The sequence below is a fragment of the Lepidochelys kempii genome, chromosome 10 (assembly GCF_965140285.1).
Source record: "Lepidochelys kempii isolate rLepKem1 chromosome 10, rLepKem1.hap1, whole genome shotgun sequence".
NCBI lineage: Eukaryota > Metazoa > Chordata > Testudines > Cheloniidae > Lepidochelys > Lepidochelys kempii.
Window position 1 is genome coordinate 74,737,639 of NC_136389.1, and position 23,147 is coordinate 74,760,785.

Here is a 23,147-nt window from a genome sequence, read left to right on the forward strand (position 1 = left end):
GATGGTGGCTATTATATTAGTTTTCTAATGTATAACTTCAGTGTAGGTTTGGGTCAAGATTCTGGTGAGTTCTTTTCTTTAATACCAACTGGGCTGTCCATTCCTTTTCTCCACTTCCCTATGATATCTTTTTGGAAGTTCTCAACTTGCTGGTGGGCTAGTGAGGCCCCCCGCAGCCTCCTTCTGGCCGGTGGTCTGCAGGAGGGAACAGGATTACATCTCTGAACAGCCAATGGTGTTGCCTTTAGCCTCAATAAATGGGCCTTTTTTTAAAAAACACAGCAGGTCCTTCTCACTCCGTTTTGCTTGGTGTGACTGAACCTGCAGAGCCAGTGGGAGTGGGGTCTATAGAGATAACAGTAGGCATTGACTTTCCCTTTCCTGATTTCACCTCTTTCATTATGTTTGAGAGCTTTGTTCCAGACTAGGAGATTATGCAATGGGCTAAGGAGGAGTTGTGACTTCAGTGAGATATAGCACACAAAAAAGTGTGACAAATTGCAATGACAGGGGCTGCAATGGTAGCTTGTGATGGAGTGAAATTAAATCCCTAGCCAAACAATACAGCATTATGCTATGTTCTATAGATACTCTTGTTGGGGCTAGATTGAGAGAGAAAGACACAGGGGAAAAGAAAGATGCACACATACTTTTTCCCCATCCTTGTTCCCAACAAGTCCTTTTCCCCAAAATGTCAACGTAGTAAACAAAAAATCCTATAATGCCAGGGCCCATAAGGGATATGTAACTGTGGTACACTGTATCTCCTTGGAGAAATGCCCAGAGAACACACAGAATACAATGCTGTCCTCTGTTCTGCTAAAGCAATCAATGTCAACTTCCGTGAGACATAGAGGGGAGAGCCTCTATAACTTCACTTCCACATATGTGTCAACTAGCTAGCCCTCCTTCCAAAGAAAAATACTCCCCTGAACACTGTTTTATGATGTATCTTGGTGCTCATTTACTCCAAAGCTGTGTGGGCCATATTGCCTAATGAATCAGATGCTTTATCTAAATAATGGATCCTAAATACCCTAATGCTCCAGCAATCTAATTGAACATAAACATTACTAGTGCTCCCTCTCCAATGAATCAGTGTTTATGTACAATCAGGCCCAGATCCTGAGAGAAGGCCAAGGAGGACTTCTCATTACTCAGGGGAGAAGGAAGTACAAACATGCTATTCTGACATTACTGCTTTCCAGGGGGTGAATCTGTCCCTGGCAGCCAAAGGGCCCAGAGGCCCAAAACTAAAGCAAAGGATGCAGGCAGGGGATCATTGGCACAGCTGTGTGGAAGACAGGGGTGGATGATACCTGCCCTTACTGTGATTTTCATGAGCACTAAATTGATTAAAGGAAAAATAAAGTTGGCTACAGGAAGATAATATGAACAACGGGTGCTAGTAGAAACATTGTGAGCTAATCAGTTTTATTAATACTCTTAAAGTAACACTCTAGTGCAACTTCTGGATTAGTTTCCACGGGAAAGAAACAATAGTTCAAGCTGTGAAATATTTTACATTCAAGTTCCACCCCTCTCCTCCTCAGTGCAGTTGCCATGAGCCCAGACTTTCAAAACATTTCAGACTTAAAAGGTTAAGATTTAAGTGCTGCTGATTTTATCTGGGCTTTTAACTAACATAGGCAGGTGGATTAGAGATATGTGTACAATCTCCACTCTAGACACTTGGGTAAATATGCACAAGTGCTGAGTGAGCCAAGGAAGGAATCTGATGTTATTGTCTATTAATTTGAAAGCGGAGATTAAAGGAAGTGCAGAAATCAGTAGTGCAAATATCAAAAAGGATTTCCATTTATATGTAAGAACATTACTCTAGCAGCCTGGCTATTTCAAATAACATGAAAGCTTTTTGCTAAAGAAAAAGAACTGTGAATTCATTAAATTTACATATTTTCACCTTTCTTCGTTTGCAGGAATGGAGGCCACGCTAGCAGCCAGGAGTCAGTTTGCTTGACAGTGCTGGTTTTTGGGGGGTCCTAGCTTCATTTGGCTATTATATTTAAAAAGCAAAAGTATGTCACAAAGAAGGAAAGGCAACAGTTCTGTGTTACAACGATATTCATGACGAATTTAGCCCCCCTCACTTTCGTTACAGAATAGTTTGCAAAATGATTCTGATTTTCTTCATATGTCTTTGTTATTCATAAATATTCTCTGAAAAAAATGTAGGAATAATTTTCAGTCTGTGGGCTATTTGAGAACATTTTGGTTTCAGCTATTGGTCACCTAAATCACATGCCTGGTTACCTAACTCTCAGGGTATTGTTTCTTTTTTCCTGATTGGATGAATAAAACATTCTTTAACAGGAGACCAATGAATAGTAAGTAGTGAATAACAATCTCAGACAAACAGACCTGATGCATTTAGTTTTTTCCTGCTATATTACCAGCTCTAGCTCCTTTATTTAAAATGGGAAATACTGCTAGAAACAGTGATATGGCTGGAATCAGAATGAACTTTTGTTTGAATACAGTGGGTGCCTTTTAAACCCATAATTTGGCTTAAAAATGCATAAAATTCCCTGAGAGTATTCACAAATAATGTAAGGAATCAGAGCAGGCCATGCTCAGCACTTTCTACTCACAGAAACATTCATGAATCTTTTTTTAAATCTTTTACCTATTCAACCTGCTGTTATTTTTGCCCTGGTCTCTCCTTAATGCACCATTTCATTGGAATGGCAAAAAAAAAAAAAAAAAAAAGGAAGCCAGCTTTAGGGTTAATTGCTACTATTTCTAAATGTAGTTGGTGTAAAATGCCTCTGAGGCTCAGAAGATTTCCCCCTGTAATCTCCAGGACCTGAGTCTGAGTCCAACCTATGAGAGTGCCATGGCAAATAAATACCATCTGATCTCTGCAGAAATCTGACAAGAGTTCAGCTGTTTTCCACCTTGCTACAAGTATATCAGAGATGACTTCCCAATGCTACACTGCAGGGAGGGAAAGTCATTTAAAATGCAACTGTGCCAATTTCAATGAAAGTCACTGATCAGCAAGAATCACTGTTCATTTGATTATATTTCTTTTTTCTTTTTTTAAAGGAAAACCCTACGCTAGCATGCTAACAAAAGAAATCTGGAAGGCCGCTGTGATGCACGTCACAGTGAACAAACAGCAATGGCTAAAGTATCGGAATGATCCCAGTTTTCCACTGAGCAATGTGGCAGCTGCTGAATTCAGACCATGCACCCCTCCGGCTTTTTTACCTGCCCCATGCATTTCACAGGTAAACACGGAGATATTTTGCAGAAGACAAACAGTACAGAATTGTCAGTTTCAATATGTACCTGCAGTTCCCTGGTCAGAGCTGTGCAGAGTGGCTTGGTCAAGACAAAAAGGGACCAACTTTGGAGTTTGTGGGCCAGTTTGATTTGTTCACCACTGTGTCTGATCTAATCATTCTTCACCTTGGGAGATATGAAGTGTCTTATGGAAGATTTCAGATTTTCAGCCAAACAAAATTCTAAGCTGCCTTTCTCTTTCTCTGTCCAGATATAGCCACTATTGTATAATTGTAGGCAATGTTAGCTAAACCTGGTTGAAAAAAATCGATCAAAACTTTTTATTGACACAAATTGGGTTTCTGACTAAACTGTATTTAATACTCATTATTTAAAATATGAGCTGGGGTGCTCAGTTCAGATGATCACAGAAGCCATATGGCATTGTTTCTGTTTCACACAAGTATCAGTGCTCACGCAATGGGGAATGAATTTCACATTCACTTTCCTCAAAAGCTTGCATATGCAATTCAGATATTAACTTTTCACTTGTAACTGTGAGTAAATGCGATCATCCAAAAGTTAATGGAAAATGAAAAGAAAAGAGGTGCAGACAGGACCAATGTGAATTAATTTAAAAATTCCAACATTTACATAATTTACCCAACTCTGTCTATGGCGTGACATTCATTTCACATAAACCATTGGAGAATCTTGACATACTTACACAACAGCGCAGTTTATACATAAATATTTAAGACAGCTAATGACACCTTATCGTTCCCATTCTGTTTCTATGCCTGTCTTTCTCCCCAGTAAGCTGTCCAGGTGCCCTGAGATATCTTGCTTTGCTACCACCATTTCAAGCTTGTGCTCTATTTTTTTCTTTCCCTTTCCAAGTTAAATTCTCCTCTGTACCCCCTATCCTTGCCGTCCTCTCATTGCATCTGAGACAAGGGTGACCACCAGGATTTCAAAAGTTTCCAGTAGCTAAGACGGTGAGTAGTATAGCCTGGGAAAGTGGCTGACAGGAAAAGATCGCACCGCTTGGGAAGGTGAGACTTTTAAATAGTGCAATACTCCTTTAATAGTCAGGGAATGAGAAGGAGGAGGAAGACAAGGCATGCACAGCCAGACCCTGTGTGTGTGTGTGTTTTAACATGGAATCTACACCCGTGATTAAATGGTCTTTAAATCAAAGCCAAAAGATAAATAAGGGAACTATTCCAAAACCAAGGGGGTTACAAAACCCTCTGTATGCACCTGCTGGAGACACTGTGCTGCTGGCTCCACATTTCAACTCTAACCTGTATTTGATATGGTGTTGTTGCAGCTGTGGGTTGGGGTAGTTTATTTAAGTGGCTCCAAATGCTTGTCAGTGTGGCAACCAGCTGAATACATAAAACAGGCTCTCCAAACCCTTTATGGCCCAGGGTCAGAGTAAATGGAATAATAAAATCCAAATGCTTTTGTCTCATTTTCCATCACCCAAGCCTTCCGCATAAATCTACAGCTTTGCAATGACCTTCGCATTCAGCGTCAGGGAAGAGGCCGCAGGTCTGAGATACATTTGATCTTCATCTGGGGTCTTTAAAAGCTTTTTCCAATTAATTTTAACTGACTTCCATAAGGATCAAGTACAGCTTCCTCCTCCCAGCCTCTTCCCTGCCCCTCACCACGCCCCCTTCCTCCCCCTCAGTCCTCTTTAACCAGTCAAATGGCAGTACACTACATAAAAATACCAACAGGTATCAATCCCAGTATACACTGTATCACCAGAAGAGACGCTGACAGAATGGAACGCCTGATGATGTAACACATAGTGCGTGAGAGTTTTCCTACAGGATTTTTAATGTGATACCCTCATCTCATCGAGGTGTCTGGTTCTATTTATTTTTCTACTGCCAGTGAAAAACCTTCTAGGATATCAGTAGCAGGAATGCATGCTCCTTTGCATATATTTACAGGGTATGTCAATATTAAACGAAAATTTTTATACTTCAGTTTCGTAAAACAGAAATCACCTAACTGGAATTACCCTCTGAAGGCTGATACATTTGTTTTATTTCAGCCACATCTAAACTAGCATGACACTCACCTCTAAACTAGTTTAGTTAAACTGAGAAACAATGCAAACCTTTGCCAAAAACAAACAGACAAATATTTAGCGTTCTTTAGACACCTCTACTCTTCCTGGTTTGTGTTGTGTCCACTGTAATTTCCCCAGATCTCTCCTGCAGATTCCCAGTCAGGATTTTGTAACAGCCCTGTGGCACAGTAATAGGCCCAAATCCTCCATTGTAGGACCATTGATTTTGACAGAGCTACGCCAGTCTACAGTTCATGAAGACATGGCTTATAAAGCTCAGACTCTTGAACCTCCCGATTAGGTGCCTGAATTTAAGGAGCTCTCCATTGACTTTGGATATCACACACACAAACAGAAACAACAAAATACCACAGCAGAAGGCTGTTTTCACAGCTTTTCTTGCCCAACAGGAAACATGAAATACCAGAAATCTCCAGATAAAACCTGTTTCCATTATTTTTCCTGCCCACATTTTGAAGACAAAAGAAGTTCTGACCATCTGGGTTCAGTATCCAAAGTCCTGTATCCTTAACTGAACACAACACAATTACCTGAACCTTTTGGAGATGTTGCCATTATTCATTTGAAATCTTCCTTGTACTATAACTTGTACACAGGCTAAGCTTTGAGGTGTGGTACTGAAGATTCCAACCACAGTTCAACTTGCACCCCATTCTTGTGTCCCAGCTCCTGTTTTAAAAAAGCCAACTATACTATAGGAGAGCTTTCCCTAGAGCCTGGTTCTCTGTTCATTTATGGCCATGTAAATCAGGAGGAGTATCTCCTTTGAAGTCAGTTGAGTTGCGCGGGAGGAAAACCAGTGCCCTTCATTTGTAATGAACTTCCCCCACTTCTTCTTTAAGTGGTAAAACTGTCCTTTAAGTAACAGAGTTTCAAAAATGGTTTGTTCAAGCCACTCACCCTATGAATAAAGGAGAACAGGAGTCCAAGCAGCTAATTGCTGACCATGGAAGACAGAGGCACCTACTCTTGTTGGCTTCTGCGAATAAAAACACTCATACAATCCAATGTGTTTACTTCTGTGTTATGAGGTCTGTGAAGACCTGATGGTCTTGTCTTCATTTATGTAACCTGAAATTGAGTTCTTTATTTCAGTTAAGTAGAATACTCTGGATTAAAGAGCCCGATTCATCAACCCTCACAGACATTATGTAACGCTGAGTCATGAGAATAGTCCCACTGAAATCCGGATGTCTGGCTCACCACCAGCCAAGGATCAAATCTATTTTGTTCCTTTTAAATACACATGTCATCCAAATGGCAAGAACACAGGCAAACCCACCCAGCTAAATAGAGAAGTTAAGTCTGTGTAAGGAAAAACAAACAAATCAGCAGGTGTTTAGCCAGACAATTAATTGATATGGTTTCTACTACAGCACAGGGCATTAACACTGCACTGCCACAGCCCACCGGTGGAAGGGTAGGTTTCTACAGGGGAGCAGAAGGAGAGGAGTGCACACTGTGAATTTTCTCCCCATGCAGCATAATTACAGAAACTACTGCAAACAACTCTGTGCTGATCCACAGCGAGCCATTCAGCAGTCACTAGATCACAAAATGTCTAGGTGATAGTATGAAAATTGTAGTGTGCCTCTAACCTTCACTTCTAAGGACAGCTGAGCTTCTTTATGTCTCGCTGTATAATTCTTTAGTTCTGGACTTTTATTTAACACATTGAAAAAGGAGTCAAATGAGCTTAAAAGAGGTGGCTGATATACGTCTAAGAGCACAAAGAAGTCCTTTAAAGACTGGGAGAATATACTCACAAGTCTAAAGATTTTTTTTTTATTATGATGTCTACTTCCATCTGAGGTTCTCAAAGTTCTTTACAAACATTAGCGTTTTTGACCTAGTTCTCCTCAATTTACAGATAAGGAAACTGAGGCACAGAGATTAAGCATGCTGTGGAACAGAGACATGAATAGAACAAAGATCTCCTGATTCCTGATTCTATGCTTTTACCACAAAAGCATCTTTGTCTTGGCTTTAATTTATAAAACTGTAAATGGCTAATTGAGAGACTGTCTCTCCCCTGGAGTGGAATAATCTGGAATATTTAAACTAACAGCCCACTGGCTTAATTGAAACAGAGGGGGACTGGTGGTAGGCAATGTTCTGTGAGGGTGCATTTTTTTAGAATGTGCTTTTCACCCTGGTTCTCCATGGAGCCCAGATTTGGTGAACTTCATGGCATTTGCAGAATATTTCCTACTCTCCTGGGTTCTTTTGAAATTAGATAGAGCTAACAGGTGTTATTGGGTTATGGCTCTTGTTTTGGTCTTGGTGCTATTAAGAAAGAGCCTTTTCAAAGCCTTTTTGGCTTCTTGATAGGTATTTAAAACTTGTACATGTCTCAAGAGGGACAAAGTAAATAAGGCTGTGGAGTGCACGTTGCAAAGTTTGTTTTGAAGGCTGGAGATGTCCTTAAAGGAATAAAATTAAGTGGGAATCTCCAGGTTTCATTGGGTGTTCTCACTGTAATCATATAAAAATGCAAATTTCACTGGATCTTTATACAAAACTAGGTAAAACTTGGAAGTTTCGACTGAGTTCCATTTTGAGATTTAGAGGTTCATTCCACAACAAACCTCAATTTGAAATGTGAAGTGGCAAACTTGAATTTCATATGACTTAGATACAAAGACATAATCAAAAAGGAGCTCAGAGTATATGGTTTGATATCCTACGCGCTGATGCTCCAAAAACTTCAGCAAATGGCAGGTTTCAGAGTAGCAGCTGTGTTAATCTGTATTCGCAAAAAGAAAAGGAGGACTTGTGGCACCTTAGAGACTAACAAATTTATTTGAGCATAAACTTTTGTGAGCTACAGCTCACTTCATCGGATGCATTCAGTGGAAAATACAGTGGGGAGATTTATATACACAGAGAACATGAAACAATGGGTGTTACCATACACACTGTAAGGAGAGTGATCACTTAAGATGAGCTATTACCAGCAGGAGAACAGGGTGGGAGGGGGGAGAAAACCTTTTGTAGTGATAATCAAGGTGGGCCATTTCCAGCAGTTGACAAGTCTGAGGAACCGGGGGGGGGGGGAGGGGGGAGGAATAAACATGGAAATAGTTTTACTTTGTGTAATGACCCATCCACTCCCAGTCTCTATTCAAGCCTAAGTTCACTGTATCCTGTTTGCAAATTAATTTCAATTCAGCAGTCTCTCGCTGGAGTCTGTTTTTGAAGTTTTTTTTTTGAAGAATTGCCACTTTTAGGTCTGAGATCGAGTGACCAGAGAGATTGAAGTGTTCGCCGACTGGTTTTTGAATGTTATAATTCTTGATGTCTGATTTGTGTCCATTTATTCTTTTACGTAGAGACTGTCCAGTTTGGCCAATGTACATGGCAGAGGGGCATTGCTGGCACATGATGGCATATACCACATTGGTAGATGTGCAGGTGAACGAGCCTCTGATAGTGTGGCTGATGTTATTAGGCCCTCTGATGGTGTCCCCTGAATAGATATGTGGGCACAGTTGGCAACGGGCTTTGTTGCAAGGTCTCTAAGATGCCACAAGTACTCCTTTTCTTTCATCAAATGGGTAACTTTATGCACATTGGTAGGTCCAGTGCATTCAATGGGATTATTCTGGATTTTCAGTCTTTCCTGAACCGGAGCTCTAGGTTGTAAACAATCTGCAAATCACATAAAGTTCACATCATTCTCTTGGGAACATTTCACACAGTCTGAGTCCAGAATAATTTTCTGTTTGCTGCACTATAATAATTTACACAGCAATAAATGGTGATACACCTAGTGGAGATTTCTGATTCCAGTTCCAGTAGTGGAAGGAGAGATGATGAAATTCTTAGGCAACACACACCCCCCCCCCACACACACTAACTGTTAACAACCGATGAGTATAGTTGTAGTTGTATCATCCCAGGGTATTAGAGAGAGAAGTTGGGTGAGGTTTTCAGGTCTTGGAAAGGTACCTCCGAGAGTCACAAGAAAATGCAAGCATGGAACAGATTGTTTAGCATACGTGGTTAGCACATATTCTGAAGAAGTGCTCTATATGTCTAGAAAGTTGGTCCAATGAAAGATATTACCTCACCCACCTTGCCTCTCTGATAACGGATAGGGCAAAGAAGCTCAGGGCACACTGGCTTGTAACAGCAGGACTGTTTCCAACCAGAATGTTCTAAAGATTCCCAAGAGCTGTTAATGACTCTTCTAGTGCACTTCCTAGGCAGATTTATTTCCCCCCAGATATTACTGAAAAAATTAATAAATAAAGAGCCAATTGATTTGCAGAGAGAGGCATGAGCATTTCCATGAACTTATTTTAATGTTCGCAAAGGAGGGACACACTCTGAAGTGAGCTGTAGCTCACGAAAGCTTATGCTCAAATAAATTGGTTAGTCTCTAAGGTGCCACAAGTCCTCCTTTTCTTTTTGCGGATACAGACTAACACGGCTGCTACTCTGAAACCACTCTTAAATTAAAAATTCTTGTCAGATTCAGTGGGTAAGAGGCCCAGGTGCCCTTGTCTGGTAACAGAGTGCAGTACCCTGGCACATTAGCTTCTGAAGCTGCTTTTTCAGCGCTGACCTTTATATTAATGCTAATAGGTTTGGAGAAATAAAATGTAAATTTGTCTCTAAATGGATTAGTCTAGGCTGGGTGTGGGAAAGAAAAGGGAGTACTGGTGTCGCTTGAAGCATTTCCACGAAAATTAAAACATGTTACGTTCCAACGCTTAATTTTATTAGTGGCCCATCGCAGTTGCCTGGATGGGTAACACATTTCTCAAGTCCACTCTGTTCTTACTCAGACTCTAAGTGTGTGGGCACGCTCACACGTGCCCACTTGTTAGCGTAATACAGTACATTTACCTAATATATTTCCTTTTACTCTCACAAAGCTCACGTTTCATCGCGAGAGTTACTTGTTTGTGGTTGTACTCTAGACTTTCCAGGAAGGAAAGAAATACACTTGTAAGCTTCAGCTCAGCGAAGCTACCAATGGGGGCCAAAAGTAGATTCTTATTTCATGTATGGAAAATGGGACGTGTACCCAGTTACTCACATGATCCAATAATTTGTACAGGGGGATTGGGCAGTCAAATTAATTAGCACTTTCAAAACACTTTTCACAGGTGCATCTCAAAGCCTTTACAAAGGTGGGTAAGTAGCACTATCCCAGACGGACAAACGGAGTCTCTGTGGCCTTGAGCTCTCTGCTAGCAATGTTGAGAGGAATGAGTTAATTAATGTCAATTGTGATTGCGATGGTTTTTGTGACAACTTGACTGAGACCCTCTTACTTAGTATCAGAGCTGATCAGTTTTCGATCACAAAATTGAGGTTTGCAAAACTGAAACATTTTGCTGGAGTACGTCAATTTTGACAAAATAGCTTGATGGGAAAGCTGAAATGTTCCATTTTAGCAATGTCAAAACATTTCAGTTCATCCCGTGTTTATGTTTATATGATATTAAAATATTAATTCTAATAGCATCTTGTGTTTATATATTATATTTAATATGTGTAATGTATTTATTATATTTAATATTTTAATACAATATAAAAGTCAAACTTACATTTTTCAGTGTAATGGACACGTTTTAAAATGTTCATGTAATAGGAAATTTCAAAATTTCAGCTTTTTGTTCCAATTCAGAATCATTCCCCCCGCCCCAGGGAACAGAAATTTTGGTTCCCAGCACTTCTAGTTAGTATATCTTCTTCTTCATTGTTAATTATGCAATACTAGTTAGACATACAACAGTTCCACATTCCAGCATGCTTTTTTTGCATGTGTGGGTATCTGCAACATGACTAGCCAACACAGAAAAAGTATTTGGGGGTGAGTGGGAGAATTGATTCATACCTTAATGGAAAATTCCCATATAGCAGAGATTAAGTCAATAAAGTAATATAAAAATTGCCCTAAAAACTCTAGATTTAATAAAGATCTATTCCATAGGGGTGGGGGGTGGGGGTGAAACCACTTACAGAATTCTATAGCAGAATATAATTCCCAATTCTATAAAATGATCAAAAAGTCTAAAGAAAGGTTATTCTTTTAGATTAAATTCTCTAGGAATTTTCCATAAGGGTATTCAAGTCTGTATTAGGTGATCCACGGGGTAAATTAATCATATGACTCACCACAGAAGAATGACATATCAGGTTGGTGAGTGGTCAGGAGGAATCAGAATAGGGGAGATTCGGGCACTTCTAGCTTGAACTTCACAGAGCTCACGTTAATTGTTATGTTTTAGATATTGTTTGAAATATGGTACAGATGTGAAGCACAGAGCAAAGGTACTGCAGACATGCACGCTGGGTCTCGTAAGGTGAAAGAACCGAACACACCATTCAGTAGTGGAAGAGTATCTGATTGCCTAATGTAAACTGTGATTAGTGGCTCAGTGCCTGGACAGTGAATAGTTTGCCGGCCCCTGAATAAGGTCCTCAGATCAGCCGGTGTGCTGCCAATCTGTCATGCAGTCCAGCTGTAACACTTTCTGGCAATGCAATATCCTCAGCTGGTTTGTGTCAGATACATCCAGTGAGGGGGAAGGTTTTCCAGAAGTTGACTATTAAGTGTCTGTCTGCCTGGATCAAGGATGTTGCCAGTTTAATGTCGCAGCAAGGGGCCACCACATCTGGCCAGGAACCCATTCGGCAAAGGGGAGGAAGTGGGAGGGGGCAATCTAGAATGTGGGGCTCAGTTTTGCTATTGACAGTAGTAAAGGTGCAGTTCCAAAACCTCAGCACTTTGGAGAAAGTTGAGACCACATTGAAAGATGTGAAGTGCTCTGAGCACAGGATAAATTCACAAGTGGCATTAAACTTTCCCAGTCTAACTGGGTCTCAAACCCCTGTGCATGCAGACATCTGACTGAGCACTTTTCCTCTCCATTACAAATTGATATTTTATTAGCTCAGAGCCAGATGCTTCTCCTTAAAACAGATTAATCTCAAGTTCATCATATCACTTGAGACTGAGGGAATCAAGGGGCAGTACCAGTGCCAAACATGTGTGAAATGAACAAGACCCCTAAATACACTGAGGGAGGGGGGAAGGGAAGGATCTGTTTGCAAAGCAATTCGCGACAAAGTGCTGGTCTGTTTTGATTTGGTAGCCTTGAGTTCTTCCAACATGCAGGGATGAGGAGGGCAAAGCAAATAAAATAAAAAATGGCAATTCTGTAACCCCCGCAAGTACTGCATACTGTTCAGTGTTTACAAACAGCTGCCAGATCTGAAATGTGCCTAACAGAGAAAGCTATCCCTGCCCAAGCAGGGGGGGAATAATGGAAGGGGTTGTAGCAGATGAGAGGGCGCGGGGAGGATTCTTCGAGGGGAATCTCAAATCAAGGGTTAATTGTTTCCAAATGAGCATTGTGTGGGAGACTATTATGGGATGGGCCGCTTTCAGGGTTGGCTTAATGCTGTTGGTAGGTACCTAAAGGAAGGCTAAGCAGCAGCAGCTGTTTTACATTTAAAGGGACTGAAGTGAGTAGTGAATTACTGTGGGAGACAAATGAGCCCATGACATGATCGGACCAGGGACAGCTCTCCCAAGTGGCCACTTGTTTCAAGAGAATCCCCTCCCCTCTGGGGCTGTATTTGCCTATCAAAGACACAACTAACACCAATTAATTCAGATTTAGCCATTAAGAAAGCGGGAAAAAGACTTAGTAGTGCTATCTTTTCTTCTCTCTTCAGGGTACCATTTTTCCCATGCATTCTTTGGTTTCATCTCATAACCCTAAGAGAGATCACAGGCAACAGGCTATCATAAACCAGATGCTACTGAAGCAAGTGGAGTTACACTAGCATGAATTTGATGCGTCAGGTGTCCACAGTGCGAGAAAAGCTTCTTGGAACATGTTATTACTGGTCATGATTTGCAAAATCAAACTCATTATTAAACATGGCTGAATCAGAATGTGGACATCTATTTTTCTGCCCATCCACATCTATCTATCTCTGCTTTTCAATCTCACCCTTCATTTATATCACCTGCATATGAGCTTTGGTGGTTACCCTCAGAATCTTTTTGGCCTCTGAACAGCAAATGAATACAGGCCAGGCCTGGTTGGTGTTTTGCTGGGGTTTGGTTTTGGGTATTTTTTCCTGTCAGGAGCTCAGAGTGATCCCAGGCAGTTTGCACTCGGAGCGGTGATGGTTATCGATATCAGAGGCTTGCGTCAGTGTTCCAGAAACTGAAAAGAAGAAATTGTCCTGTATGCTATTTACCAAACCACATTAGTCGAAATAGTACATTTTAAAATCCCCTTAAGTTGTTATACATCATCATATAAGTCATCACAAAATAGTGAATACAAATTCCTAAGAGTTATGTTGACATGGAAATTGTCAGCAGAAGTACTGGGAAATTTACATCTCCTCATATATCTGTAGTCAAATCCTCCACAGAAATTAACATATTATAACACTAATATTTCAAGGTAATGATTTCTCATGAGGATGCCATATTTTATCAGTTAATATCATCTGTGTAAAAAGTATTCAATTACATGGCTCTTGATTAATACTGATATCAGCAATGTAACGGAAACTTTCTAAGGTGTCATCATACGCTTTCATGCAGCCGAGAATCGAAATGAAAGAGTGAAATTCATAATTTTTGAATAAAAAAGTGAGTGAATGTAATGCTTATGAAATCTGGAGGCTAACAACACTGGTTAAAGGCAGGCATACTGTAGCCCGGTGCTCTGCAAATTGGCCCTCACAGATCTACCAAAACACCTGGGATGAAAGTCCACCCTCACTGAAAGCAATGGGTGTTTTGTCATTCGTTTCAGCAGAGTCAAGATTTCATCCCTGAATGACAACAACCTCACTGTTGAGCCCTGCTCCTCCCATCCTGGCTACACCTAGGCACAGATTTGTAAAGACATTTTGGGACCTACATAGGCAAATGGGAGCCGAGTGGTATTTTCAAAAGGGTGTATGATTTCACTGGGAATTAGGCACCTAACCTGCTAAGGTGCTTCTTAAAATCTCACTAGGTGCCTAGCTGTATCTTTGAAAATTTGGCCCTTAAAGCCTAAACAGCAATATCCTTGCCATTGCAGTTCTGAGTGGGAAGCTGCATGAATACAAACAATAATTATCAAGGGATTTGGAGCTCTGTGATGAACCCAAAGTTCACAGATAGGAAAGGGAAAACATCTAAAAAAGGCGAGACCACACCACTTCTATCCGAACATTGAGACTCATGCACATACTGGAGTCCTTGAAGAGCTGTGCAGAAGCCTGACAAGTTGTGTGAGGTGTATGGATGAAGAACAAATCAAGACATTGTTAATTTGTTACTAAATCAGGCCTCCAGAAAAGAAAGGATATTGAAAACTCACACATCATAGCACCTAAAACAGCCTTGCTCTCCTTCAAAATGGACATTTCTTTCCAGAGCAGAAGAGTTTTTAATGAGTGTGATGCCAGAGGGCAGCAGGAGAATGGTAGATGGGACTATATAAACCCCAGGATGATCAGAGCCTTATTCCCTAGGGACTAGGGAAAGGTTACTACAGGTTAATTGGAGTACCTGGAGCCAATTAAGACCCTGAGCGAGACCTAATACACCCCCCTGCTTCAGTCAGACAGAAGAGGAGAAGGAGAGTTGATTAAGGTTGGAGGAGTACTGTTGTTAACTAGAAGACCAGAGTACCAGAGGAAGGGAAACCCTGCCCAAGCAGAAAGAGAGTAAGCAGCCCACAAAACTGAAGGAGCTGGGACCCGGCGTAGGGGGCAGACCTGAGTCCCTTCTCCACTCTTCTCCTTTCCCCCATGGGGGCATTTGTGGAGTCCCACAACACCCAAGAATAGAGGTACTCTGAGCAGCGGGTATGACAGGACGTGGACCATATGGGCCAGCTACTGTCTGCAGAAAATGACATGGGAGGATGATGTGGAGGCATACCTCCTGGCCTTCAAGAGGGCAGCCCTGTGGGAGGCCTGGCCCTGAGATCAGTGGTCTGGCGTTCTGGCCCCGTTCGTGTGTGGGGAGGCCCAGAAGGCCTATTACGATATGGTTGTGGAGGCTGCAGCAGACTACCCCCAGCTGAAAGAAGAGATCCTGGACAGATCCGGAGTAATGACGGCATTGCGTGCCCAGAGGTTCCATGAATGGCAGTATAGTGAGGACAAGGCACCATGGTCTCAACTGTTTGACCTAATCCACCTGACCCGGATGTGGCTACGCCCAGAGGCCATCAGCTCGGAAAAAAATGATGGAGCGCCTGGTACTGGACTGGTATACAAGGGAGCTACCCTTGAGACTCTGAGCCTGGGTTGAACAGGATGATCCTTCCACCTGTGATGAGTTGGTCACCCTCATGGAGAGACAGCTGGAGGCCCGTAAACTGTTCCAGACCTCAGGAGATGAGACACGGCAGAACAGGAAGCCAAATCCGATCCTGAGGCCCCGGATTATCGAAAACTCCAGGAGAGCTGTAACTAGAAGGAAGGGTGCTGAGGAATGGCCTGAGGCCCTGAAGGGACTTGGGAGCTTGGGGGAAGAGGGCTGGGGGAGTGGGTCAAATAGCCCAAGTCAAAGGGCAACAACGGGTTAAGATATAGGTCTTATGGGGAATGTGGGAGTGTGGGGAATTGGGGCACATAGCAGTCCAGTTCCCCAAGAGGCAGAAGCCCATGCAGTGCAATCTGGGAGATCATGGGGGGGCCGCGATGTGGCCTAATTAGCCTGGTGGGGGTCGCAACAACCCCACATGGGTACACGAGGTCTGTAAAAATGAATGGTATCAAGACCATAGCTTTGGTGGATTCTGGGAGTGCTGTCACGTTGGTCTCGGGGAAGTTAGCGGGGAAGACCAACTGACATGGGCCAAAAACACAGGAGTAACATGGGTCCATGGCACCCCATGATCCCAGTGCAGATTGAGATCCAGTGGAACACTACCAAGGTGACCACAGGAATGGTCCCCAAACTCCCCTACCCAGTCTTAATCAGTAGGAACTTCCCAGGATTTGAGAACCTGCTTCCTCCAATAGAGCTAGGGGAGGGAAGAAAACCCCAGGCTGAGATCGAGGGACTCATGGATAGCCCTGCCCCAAATTTTGCTGAACTTCCCCCAGAATTATTTTCACCCCCCGGTAAGCCCCAGAAATCTAGGTGTGAAAGGAGAGCGGATAAAAGGTTAGGAACCAGGATTTTGGCAGTGAACCAGAAAGTCGCCCTGGTTGGTAGGCAATCCCGTCAGGGAGGCTGCAGGGCAGCCCAGACTAGGGAGGGTGCTGGTGTCAACAACAGAGCAAGCTCCTGGCCAGCTGGCCTGGGCCATATGAGATAGAGGAAGCCATTGGGGAGGTGGACTATAAAGTAAAGCAACCAGACCACAGGAAGCCAGAGCAGATCTACCACGTCAACTGACTGAAACCCTGGTGTGACCAGGAGACGTGCCTGGTTGTTAAGGGAACTCCAGCCCAGGCAGATGGCCCGCAAGGGCAGGTGAAGATATCCCCTGAATTAACCCTGGAACAATGAACAGAGGTAATTGATATGAGTCAGCAAAATCAAGACGTGTTTTCCGTGCAACCAGGCCATCTTACGATGGTCCAACATCATATCGTCACCTGTCCCAGAACAAGGGAAATGATAAAACTGTACCAAACACCAGGGGCAAAAAGAGAAGAAATTAGGATGGAAGTGAGGAGGATATTGGAACTTGAAGAATCCCACAGTCAGTGGTCCTATCATTCTGGTCCCCAAGCCTGATGGCACCCTGAGGTTATGTAATGACTTCCAGAAGTTGAATGAAATATCCCAATTCGATGCCTACCCAATACCACGCATTGATGAGCTAGTGGATCAATTAGGCAAGGACCGATACTTGACCACCTTGGACCTGACAAAAGGCTATTGGCAGATCCCCCTGGCCGAGGATGCCAAGGAGAAGACCGCCTTCTCTAATCCTGACAGCCTCCTCCAATATACCATCTTCCCTTTTGGACTCCATGTGGCCCCCGCAACATTCCAATGATTAATGGACAAATTACTACAACCCCACGCCAAGTATGCCACCTCCTATTTAGAGAACATAGTCATCCATAGCCCTAACTGGGAAATGCACCTAGGAAAAGAATAAGCTCTGCTAGATACCGTCAGACAGGCCGGCCTTACCGCCAACCTCCCAAGTGTGCAATAGGGCTAGCTGAGGCCAGATACCTCGGGTATGTAGTAGGAAGGGACTTGGTGAAACCCCAATGAAACAAAGTAGAGGCAATACAGAGTTGGCCCCAACCGGTTCACAAAAAGCAAGTCAGAGAATTTTTAGGGATAGTGGGATACTATCGCCGGTCCATCTCTCACTTTGCCATGAGGGCATGGCCACTGACGGACCTGATAAAAGCTCAGGGCCCAGATACAGTAAAGTGCACCGATGCAGTAAAAGAAGCATTCACAGATTTAAGGACGGCCCTTTGCAGTCATCCAGTGCTCATAGCCCCAGATTTTGAGAAGGATTGGGGAAAGGTTACTACAGGTTAATTGGGGCACCTGGAGCCAATTAAGGCCCGCCTGAGGCCTAATAAAGACCCTTGCTTCAGTCAGACAGAAGTGGGGAAGGAAAGTCGACTAGAGTTAGAGAAGTACTTTTGTTAACCAGAAGACCAGAGTACCAGGGGAAGGGAAACCCTGCCCAAGCAGAAAGAGGGTAAGCAGCCCTCAAAGCTGAAGGGACTGGGACCCGAAGTAGGGGGTGGACCTGAGTCCCTTCCCCGCTCCTCTCCTTCCCCCCATTGGGGCACGTGTGGAGCCCCACAACACCCAAGAATAGGGGCAAAGGGAGGCACCCTGACCCACCACACTAAGGAAAAGCACGGGACCCACCACAGTAGTGTTGGCCATTTGCCACATGAATAACTCAATATATTTTGCCTCTTTCCTGTTCATGAATTGTCCGCAAACAGATTTTGATTTTCTCAAATGCATTTGTTTGTATGCAATTGACCACATTCAGGGGGTCATCATAAGTCTATGCATGTCTTAACTCCCACTTGAGATGTATTTTGAAGGCCTTCTGCTGGCCCTCTGCACAGAGCTCAGTTTCAACCTGTTGAAAATTATCTGCCATATCACTTCTCTAAATCATTTGGGGACTGTAGCTCATTCACATGCATATTCACAATTTGAAATTCAAGCTATTTTGATTAAGACACATAGGCTGTTTCTGTTCCCAAACTGGGTAAGGGTAACTAAGGGCTTGTCTAAACAGGGACATGCAGGGAAATTAATCCAAATTAACTACAGGCATGAATTTGAAGTAGATTAATAAAACTTCATTAAACCCCTGTGTGAACACTCTTGTTCAGAATTAAAGAGGCCTCAGTTCACTTCCAAAGTGAATTAAGCTAACCTGAATTAAGGCCATTTTCCCCCTAAATAACAACACAGGACCACAGAGGAATTTAATGCAGTTTAACTAATCTACTTCAAATTCAAACCTTTAGTTAATTCAGACTAACTTTCCTGGATGTCCCAGTGTAGACAAACCCTTAGAATCAGCTTTCCAGTGACCTCACTTGAACTAACAAATTCAAAATTCCCTTGTCAAGAAAATTCTGCAATATTCTTTAAAAATTTACTCTTTCAACCAGAGCTCCTACTAGACACACATCCGGTAGGATACTGATAGAGAGTGAATATAAATGGACTGCAAACCTATCTAAAGTGAATTTGCTTAAATCTTAGAATATTCATAGTTTTTGGTTTGTTTGTTTGTTTGTGGTTATGTTCTCTTAATTTATTTCACCAATTTAGGCAGATTTCAGAGAGGCAGCAAAGCACAAAATGAAAAGGGAACTCCAGCAATTCTGAATCATAAACACATTTTGAGCAGATTGTGCAAAGCAGTTTGACTAAAATTAGATTATGAAAAGTACACTAAGTAAAACTGTATTACGGAAATGTTATGAAATTAATTAATCTGAGAACAACATTGCCACCAGCATGCATTGGCCCTCAACACTCAGTCATGAATACATTTGTTCCACTCTTAGCTTTTATTCCCAATGAAGTTAAGATGAATCAGAGATGTGACATTTCTGGGGCTTTGATCCTGAGAATACTCTGACCTATTATCATTTGCCATTCGGGCAGTGACACCTACCTCCACTAGGAATTACTTTTGTATTAGTAGATAACTAGTTAGGACAGTTCAGAATTTGTTATACTTACTAGAGTGTATTACAACTCATCTAGGCTAATAAATAACATAGCAATTAATACACAAATTTTAAGATTTGTACAATATATATGACTAAATGACGGGGAAACATCATAATTATAGGGTAATTTGATAAACTTATCATTAATACTTCTGATGTTAGTTATCAAACGAAAAAAATTACAGAGGGTGTCAGTAATTTACCCTTTTGAATTGCTTATTAGGTTACAAGGAATAATCATTTTGGTTTTGGTTTTCTTTCCACAGCAATATTCATTGTGTTTTTCCTCTGACAAAATGTGAAGTGTATGTGGGTCAATGATTAGAAGATACTTAGAAGAAAGGGGCCCAAGTTTTGATAGAAATCTAGGTATTTCCCTTAAATACTATGAAAGGGTCATAATATAAAGTGAAAATTGGAGTTAGGTGCAATTTACACATAGTTTTAGTTTATGGATGGTGTTATCCAGAAGTTAGTGCCCAGGGTAGGGAGCCAAGAACACCGAAACTGTTGGTTCTGGCCTGCCAATAATTGTCAACAGACTTTGGGCAAGTCACTTATGCCAGTATTTTCAAGTGACCATAAATTTGCGTCCCCAGTGTCAGACAAATCTGAAGCACCTAGAATTAGAACACTCTTCTGAAAATGTTGCCTTAATCTCTCTCTTCCTCACTTTTTCCAAGTATCTAATATTTCAATGAGAGTAAAGGGATCCTTGCATACATAGGCTCTGATTCTCCTCTCACATTGGTGTTAATAAGGAGTAATTCCACTGAAGTCAGTGGCATTACACAAGGGTGAAAATGTTATGAATGAGAGAAGAATCAAGCACATAGTGTGTAATTAAATTAGTTTGTAAAGTTCTGTGGGATAATAGTCTCCATATAAATGCAAAGTTAAAGCTAATTTACAAATACAAGAACCATAAATAAGGAAAGTGTCACCAATAGACATTGAATTTTATGGCTCCTGGTGCAAACTGATCTTCTGGAAAGGTTAGGACGGAATCTTCCTCCAGTAAAGCATCACACAGTGGGCTCAATTAGTTTTCTTTTGGAAGCACTGACTGTTAGCCACTGTCAGATATAAGGTGTTGGACTGACTGAGCTGATGGTACTAGTCTGTTTTACAATTCCCATGTAACATAAGGAGTAGAGATGAGTCTGAGCCAAAATTCTGCATCCAATCACCTCCAAACCTTTGGGCAGTTCATATCTGGATTTACCTTTGTGGCTTACAATCATCTCTCACCAGCAGTGACTTTTGTCTAAGCTAAAGAGTGGCTTCTATCCAGTTCCAACACTCCAACAGAGATTCTACTTCACATATTGATAGGTGTGAGGTCCATTTAACTTTTGAAAAGCTACTTCTTTTTCATCCCTGAGTACCTGTTATTTTTTGTACCATTGAATATGTATGAAAGGGGAGGGTCACAAGGGAGAGAAGTAAAATGGCCCTTCCATTCCATCTATTCCCCTTCACCACAGTTTCAGATGTACCCCTGCTTCTCCTGCTAGTGTTGCCACCACTGACAGCTTGGGGGGAAGTTGACTAATTCTCCTCTTTCAAAGTTCAGACTTCCGTAAGTGGTGGTTCTCTAGAGGCTGAGTTGTCTGGCACACCGCCATAGACTGAAAACTGGGGTTGCTCTAAAGTCACAGTACAATCATGCACTGTCTACTGCCTGCTCCTCCAGAGTGCTGTGAGATCTTAAAAAGACTCTTCCAGTTTTGTCTAAGAGACAATCAGATCATTGGAGCAACAGCCAAGGGAACTGGCTGAGGTGGAAAGTAAACCAGATGACCTATCTGCCACGTCAGCTAGTAGACCTTTGTGCTAAAGTGCAAGAGTGAGGTGGGAAGAAAAAGTTGGTTTGGGAGTGAAGGCAATAATAGGCCAAAGAACTGATGCTGTCAGGTGCCTCAGAAGTGGAACTGTTAACTTAGATTATCTGTGTGTCTTACTGCTATGGTCCTGAACCATCCAGGCTCTCTTGGAATCTTTCAGAGGTTCTCCCTTGCTCTCTCAGATTCCATCTGATTATGGGTACACCTCAAGAAGTTCAGAGTTAAAAACATTGTGAGAACATCGTTTCTTTGGTCTCACCTGTCTGTAAGAAATGAGTGCACAGCAGCATGCCCCAGTCACAACTTCAGCATCATTCTGGACTTTTCATCCTCCGAGCCCAAATTTTTTCACAAAGTTGGATATGATGAAGATCCTCATTTTCCAGATGCAAAGATAGAGTTAATAAGTGATTTGCCTAAGATCACCTAGTGTGCCAATAGCAGAGCTGGGAGATAGACAAAGTTCTCTTTGCTCATGCTCTATCCACTTCTCTCACACTGCCTCTCTGGAAAATAACATAATATAAAATAACCTAACATTAAGCATTAAAGCACCCTAACCAGTATCTTCTACAATTTTAGTACCAACTTTACCTTTTACTTATCTCTTAACACTTGCATTAAGCCTAAATTTTCAAAAAAAGACCAGTGATTTTGGATGATTCCATTTCTGTCTGGTCAAATTAAAACATCTTAAAAGGGCTTCATATGCAGTGGGTAGTTGACCAATAGTTTCTAAAAATTAGATCTCTTTAAACTATATCAAGCATCCAAAAATGGAGGCACTCAAAATCACTCATCACTCTTGAAGATTTAGGCCTAGTTCATCTAGGTACAGCTCTCTCTCTGTCGATAATTTAATCACAACAGTATCTAGGCCTTAGACTCTACAGCCTGGTGACCAGGGCACCTGTCGTTAGAATGGCGGTGGTCATGTCAGGCCTTATATTATTATAACATCTCTGTTGGAATGCTCCTTTCTGGTTACCACAGTGTCCCCTGCTACTATAAACATAGGGAATATTGAGTAGGGAGATTATATTACCTGTGTATTTAGCACTGGTTGAATTGCTACTGGACTACAGTGTCTGGCTCTGGTATCCACAATTCAAGAAGGATGTTGATAAATTAAAAAGGGTTCAGAGAAAAGCAATGAGAATGATGAAAGAATTAGAAAACCACTTTTATAGTAAAGACTCAAACAGCTTACTCTGTTTAATTTAACGAAGAGAAGATTAAGAGGTCACTTGATCACAGTCTATAAGTACCTACCTGGGGAACAGAAATTTAACAATAATAGGCTCTTCTAGCAAAGGTAGACTGAGATCCAATGACTGGAAGTTGCAGCTAGACAAATTCAAGCTAGAAAGAACATGCACATTTTTTAACAGTGAGAGTAATTAACCGCTGGAAAAAATTACCAACAGCCATGGTGGATTTACCATCACTACTGGACAATTTAAATCAAGGTTGGATGTTTTTCCAAAAGATATGCTCTAGTTCAACAGGAATTAATTCATGGAACCCTTACAGCTTATGTTAGACAGGAGGTCAGACTAGGTGATCACTATATTTTTGAGCTATGGCCTTATAATCTATGAGTATGGAAGTGGACCCTCCATCCTTGTTCACCTATCTAGAATACCAGAAAGATCTCTCTAATCCCTCCACCAACATATCAGCTGTTTGAAAGCCAAGGAAAGAAAGCAGGGAAATGTGGCTGGCAAAAACTGGAATAAGACCCTTCCCCCCAC